The following is a 7,202-nucleotide window of genomic DNA, read 5'->3' as shown; positions in this document are numbered from 1 at the left end:
GACTAATTCAACCTTTCAACAACTCCATTTTGTTGTGGAGTGTAAGGTACATTCTTATGTCTCTTAATTCCATGATCAATACAGTACTTGTCGGCTAAACTATAGTATTCACCACTGTTGTCTGTTCTTAAACATTTAATCTTTCTCCCAGTCTAATTTTCAACAAGGTTCTTAAACTCCTTTAACCAACTGAACACTTCTGATTTACTTTTAAGAAAGTACACAAATGCCATTCTTGAATAATCATCTACAAAAGATACATAGTACTTAGACTTAGACAGAGAAGGAACATCCACTAGACCAAACACATCAGAGTGAACATAATCCAGAATGTTAGAAGATTTATGAGAACTAGAATAAAACTGAACACGGTTATGTTTTCCATATATGCAGTGTTCGCAGAAATCAAACTCAAAACTATAATCATCTAGAGCTTCAACCAAATTCTTATTCTTCGAAGATTTTAAACCTTTTTCACCTATGTGGCCTAACCTATTATGCCAGAGCATTGTTTTCTCAGCAGGAAGTTTAGCTTCCAATGAATTAGCATTATACATCATTACAGTTGTCTTAATAGACCTTACAGAGGTTACATTACAACATATAGGTTCAGCATCTAACCTATACAGTGTACCAATGTGATCACCCTTTTCCAATACAATAAAACCCCTAGTCATCTTGCAACCACTAGATACAAATGTAACTTGTACTCCAGCAGCATTAAGTTTACTTACAGAGAGAAGGTTTCTTGTCAGACTTGGTATATGAAGAACTCCATTGATCCCCTTCACTCTACCATCTAGGAATTGAATTTTAATTCTACCTCTTCCTACAATCTCCTACGTAGAATCACTAGCCAAGTATACTTTTCCACTAGCATACGGTTCATACTTCGAGAACCACTCCTTGTGGGAGGTCATGTGAAAAGATACGTGATAATCTACTAACCAAGTGTCATCTATGGTAGGCATTGCTAGGGCTACTACAAATGCATCTGCATCACTCTAAGAAGATTCAGTGTCAGAATACTTCTTCTTCTCCTCCTCCTTGCAATCCTTTTGGATATGCCCTTTTTGCCCATAGTTCCAACACGTCATCTTTGACTTCTTGCTTGAATATTTTGATCTCTCTTGAAACTTGAACTTGGACTTCTTTCCTTTCTTCTTGTCTTTGTCCTTCGGTCTGCCTCAAATAGAGAGTGCATCTTTTATCATTTTAGAAGACTTCATTCTCATTTCTTCTGACAAAAGAGTATTAACCACAATATCCATCTTGAACTGGGTTGTAGGACTACCGATAGCCATCACTAAGTGATCCCAAGGGTCAAGCAATGAACATAACAGTAGCATGCAACGTTCTTCTTCCTGAATGGACACACCAACAGAAGTTAACTATACAAGAACCATTTTTAATGCATTGAAGTGGTTTTCCAATGGTGTTGCTACATCCATCTTCAGAGAGTACAACTTCTTCCTCAAGAAAAGTTTATTCACCAGGGACTTGCCTTGATAAATATCTCCCAACTTATTCCAAAGAAGATGTGCAGTTTTCTCTTCATGGACGTTTAACAGAACAAAATCAGCAAGACATAGCTTGATTAGACCCCTTGCCTTCTGGTCGGCTAATTCCCAATATTGTTGCTTCATGTTTGTAGGTTTTTGCGTAGACATGGCAATCCAAACATCTCGGTCGACCGACAAGTCTTCCATCTTGAGTTTCCATAGTTCAAAACTGGAACCATTAAATTTATCCATGTCTGGGCTTCCTAAGGTGCTTACCATCTTAACCTATAAAATAAACAAGTAGACACTTTGCAAGAATCCCACTGAAATAGAACTGACACAAAAGCCTAACCCTACCCAACAAGGATAACAAAACGGGCCAAGATCTAATACCACTTATAAGGAAATCATAGTGTGGAAATGCCTTCCTAATGTCAACTAACAGAGAAGATCATGAAAGAATACAGTTTAAAACTTTTACAGAATGTTAAGAATAACATAGACAAAACACATAGAATCAACACAGAGACACAACACCAAAAATTACATGGGAAAACCCTTCCGGGAAAAAAACCCATCACCAATAGTTGAAACACTTTATTTCCAGTAAATGAATTTACAATAAAGTTTTAGTCTGCAACTACAAGTATTCGTTCTCAGATTCTCACGAACTGGACGCTACAATCGACTCATGCTATTAGTTATAACACCATAGTTATCCTATGGCTACATATATCAGATTGTTGACAGCTCATCTGAGCAACTGCACCAACGATTTGAAGTCTAACCGTCTGCGTCGGTCTGCATTCATGAGAAACACAATATCCCACATGCACCAGGAATTCGGGTCAGTTCGTATTCATATACACCGACAAGACCATCTTTAGTGTCCAAGTGTTTATCTTTTGGACTTTGGTTCAAGCGCACACCCGTAGTCTGTTTCTACTCCATCAGCCATCGAAAAGACCACAAAAACATTGCTCTGATCTCCTGATGAACTAGTGACTCCACTAATGCTGCTCCAAACAGATTGGCTCCATCTTGTCAACACGATCACCGATATCAACCCGATTGTTGAAGGCAACCTCATCGAGTATCTGTGTAGCAAACAACCGATTCTCTTGATCTATGACAGTACCTCGATCACCGAATGAAATTCCATTGGGTCATTGGCAAGACAACCAAACAACTATCTTGATCATCCAATCTTCCTTGATCTCTTTCTGTGCTCCACCACGCGACACCCCCTGATTGGCTCTAGGGTCCCTACCTTGCTATCTTAGCATGGCCTCACTAACAACCCAAAATGAAGCTCTCTTGTCGGGCCACACCTTGGTCACCAAGTCACAGAGGATAACCTTCGTGCATCTCACCATAGCGGTATAGTGACTATCGGTCGATCATCCCAGACTTGCTCACTCGTTAACTCGCTTGAGCTGCTAACTTGTCTGGCCCCACCACTTGGTTGCCGAGCTGTGATGGATAATGTTCATGCATCTCCATCATGTAGTATAGCCACAATCATTGATTCACCTTCAACTAGCAGGGTCTTTAACTTGCTTCTTTTTCTTCACGTGTGTTGTCACCAAGCCGTAGGGAATAAATTTTGATCATCTTCCCATCACGGTATAGCAACAGCCATTGGATCATCTTGAAATTGATCACCTGTTAACTGATCACAAGAAGAAGATTCCATTGGCCGGTCAAAAAAAATCACACCAACAGTTGTTCCATCGAGATAGGTTACTCCGATCAGTCTGAACACAAGTCAAGTTAATTCAAGGCACATATTTCCAACAGTCATTTCTATTGTGAATGTATTTTAATCAATATTATGTACCAATTTTAAAATAACAAAACCAAATAAATATAGGAAAAGTACTTTTCAATAGTAGAGTGTGATGGATTCCTCCCGCTTTCTCCCTTTTGCCTCTCTCGAGTAAAAATCTAAATTCCCACTCCTTCCAATTCATGTTGAATTTTGTATTCTATTTGCCCCTCTACCTATTGTGCCATCTCCTAAAGGGAACCTAAGATGTGGAAAACACTTCCTTACACTTATCTAGTGTAGGAGATAATGCAAATTGTCTTACGAATATTAAACTAGTACAAAATAAGAAACACATATAGAAGGAGATATATAATGTGCAAATAGATTAACAATGAACACAAGATATATTGTGGAAAAAGCCCTTTCAGAAGAAAAAATCCACACTCCAAAAGACGCCCAATATATTATTTAGAAAACAATAACAAAATACAATATACTTGTAGAGAAAGCTTCCCATAGGAGTATAACCAACTAGAGATTCAAAGGTAACTCAATAGATGTAAGACTCCTATAGAAAACCTTGACCTCACGCACCTTATATATATAGGAGATACAATACATTAAACCATTAAATGGTATTAAAAAACCATGAGAAAAACCCACCCAAAATGTGGCACCCAACTTATCCCCAATCTAAGACTCTCTATGATATGTCAACTCACACACCAACATGTGTAGCTTCCTTTTACAACTCATTTATGTGTCCAACACATTTTAATATTTCCTATTTTAGAAGACCCAACTTTTGGAGGCCATAATTTTTGAACTAGGTGTCTAATTCATGAACTGTTTGAAGCATTTGAAATCTCGTGACATGTTATATCAAGATATAACATGTGATATCAGTTATGGATACTTTTGGGTCATTTCAAAGCCTTTAGGTCCTCAAAATTGTTTGCAAAACTTTTGTTCACAATTTTCAAAAATAAAAAACTTTAATATATTCAAATCTACAAATGATCTTCAAACAAAAATTTACCAACATGCTTATCTAGCCAATCCAAATCTTTGGTGAAAATTTTGGACTAATTCATGCTCAAACAAAAAATGAATATAAATAATAACTATTTTCCTAACATTCTCCCACTTGTTGAACACCTTGCAAGAGCAAATGGGGTATCTACACCATAATTTAAATTTTAGTGGCCATGAAGCCCATAGACTCTCAACACCATCTAAAATTCTCTGTTCTCACTAGTTTTTTTAATGCATTTGCAACATTTGCTGAAGTGTCAACCTTCTCCAATTTTACCTTCCCATCCTCTACCATATCTCAAACAAAATGAAACTAAACATCAATGTCCTTTGTTTTGATATTGAAAGTTGGATTATTTGCTAAGGAAATGACACTTATATAGTCACAACAGATAGTAATCAATCCTCCATCAAACCATGAGCAAAGGAAAGCAAGAGAAAAAGGGCTTCGATCCCACTATGAAGAATACACATCTCAAGCTCAAGGCAAAGGAAAAAACCCATAAAATCTATAGGAAAGGACCACTCACACAGGGGAGAAGATCTTCCAAACCTTTGACAAGAGTAAGGGGCACACCCAAAAGGAAAATGATGTAGTGGAAAAGCCCCAATACAACCAAATCCAATCCCTAGCCCATCTCCAAACTCAAACCCACACCCTCTTAGGCGGAATAAACCCAACTCCATTTGGGTTATCATTTTATCAACATCTATAGTAGTAGAGGAAACCCTACCTCTTATTTTGTTGTTGCTGCTATTCGACATTTCATTTAGTGAAATGTTCACTTGCATGTGAAATGATTAAAACTATAAAATAATATAGCTTTTAAATTATTTATTTGAAAAAGGTAAAGTATTTTTTCAAGCTAGAAAAAGTAACTTTTGGGAAAATATTGCATTCAAAAAGTTAAAATTAGCTTTTTTATGTTAGATGTTTTGTGTTGAAAATAGATATTTGTTGGAAACAAGATGTTACACCAAATCAAGCTAGTTAAATGTAAAAAAGATCAAAAGCGAAATGAATATTAGTTATTGGTTTATATGTAATTTTCTTAGTATACTCTATTATCTTTTTTATGACTTTTAAGAAAGAGAAAGGAGAGGGAGTGTACAGTTATTGCAAACCCTTTTTTAATTTTTGTAAAAGGTTGTAAGTACATTGATATTATGTCCCAAATGCTACAATATGTAAAGTTTTATGCGTAGCTAATAATGTGCCTACCTTACCTCTTGATTAAGTTAAAAGCTTATTGTTATAAGGTATAATTAGCAAGAATTTGAAACATATTTCCTACTATATTATTTTATTGTGCAAGTTTTTTCCCTACAAGTGACATTAGAACATGACTCAAAATATTGAAGGTAAGAAACACGTAGTTGTTTTATTTAGGAGGTGGATTACATAAAGTCCATATCACTCTCAATTGGATTTTTTTTCCTATATTTGAGGGTTGATAAAGGACATATTGAAGCTAATACAATCCAAACTTGAGGCCATTTGGAATAAATTTGAAGGGTTATCATGAAATAAGGGTTTTTACCAAATTCCCTCTTAGGGTTGCATAATAGCTTTCTTTAAATTCTAGAGTGTTGATAAAAGGAATATTGGATTAATACAATTCATATTTTAGGTCATTTAGAGTATAATTAAAATATTTATTATGAAATTGGTGTTTATATAAATTTCACTCCGCAGGTTGTAAATTAATGAAATTATTAGTTTTTTTTTGTGGCAAGAAACTAGGCCCTAATAAGTTACAAAAATAATTGTTTATTATAATTTTTTGAGTAATTTATTATAAAAAGGATTTTGATAGCATTATGGTGGGGGATTCGATAAGAGGCAAACAAATAAGTTCAATCACTCCTAGATAGATTCTAAACAAAGAGAATCCATTAGAAGAAGAGATATATGAACATTATAGTCATTGATGATATAAGGGATGTAACCTGCAAGATAAAGGGTGCACTTTTGTCGAAGGAAAGAACATAAATTTTAGAGTTAGTTATGATAGGATATCTCAAGGAAATATTCAAACCAATAGTTTTTTTAAAAGGTTCTAAATATTTTAACACACAAAGTCACATAAGACATGACCTGTGTCTTTTAAAGAACATGATGCTAGTAGAGGTAAATTACTAGTAGCAATATAGATAAGGAAAGTAGGTGTAGATTGAAATAAATCACCTTTGAATCTCATCTTCCATCATTTTCCCATTAATCATCAAATATAAAAAATAATTATCTCACTATAATATGTCTTTCTATCTATGTTTCTCTCCTTATACTATAATATGCCATTTTGTCTTATTTTATATTGGTATTCTTAAGCTAGACCATGTTGTTCATCAAATATATAATGTTATTATATTTTTTTATTCAATTTATTCTTTATGGGTCATTCTTACTCCTTACAGTGGATTTTTGTGGAGTTTGAATATTATATTGGCCCCCTTGTTGGACTAGGATCATGTAGTTAATCACTAATTGAGTATAGAGGGAATTTTTAAACTATTGATGTGCCCTATCACACGAGAATAAGTTATATTATAAGTTTTCACAAATCCCACATGCTTTCTTCTCTTTTTCCTCGCAATCATGTGTAAAGTGTCCTTGTTGACTATATTTCCACTAGGTAATATATTCTCTTCTTTTTCTCATTCTAATTTTAACATCTTTGCACTTATTAAAATAACTTCTATCTTCATTTGAATAACTAGGTGGGTATGATAGTTGGTTCCAATATTGTGTGTACGTAAGTGTATCAATATTCCTTTGGTTTCTCTAACTTTGTATTTTATAACAATGACTTTGGGCACAGAGGGGTCTTTTAATTCTAAAAAAATATTTCTTGACTTATATGGCTTGAGGGATGACTCCTAGTTTGGGTGTT

Source organism: Cryptomeria japonica, chromosome 2 (assembly GCF_030272615.1).
Source record: "Cryptomeria japonica chromosome 2, Sugi_1.0, whole genome shotgun sequence".
NCBI classification, from domain to species: domain Eukaryota; kingdom Viridiplantae; phylum Streptophyta; class Pinopsida; order Cupressales; family Cupressaceae; genus Cryptomeria; species Cryptomeria japonica.
This window is presented reverse-complemented; position numbering follows the sequence as displayed.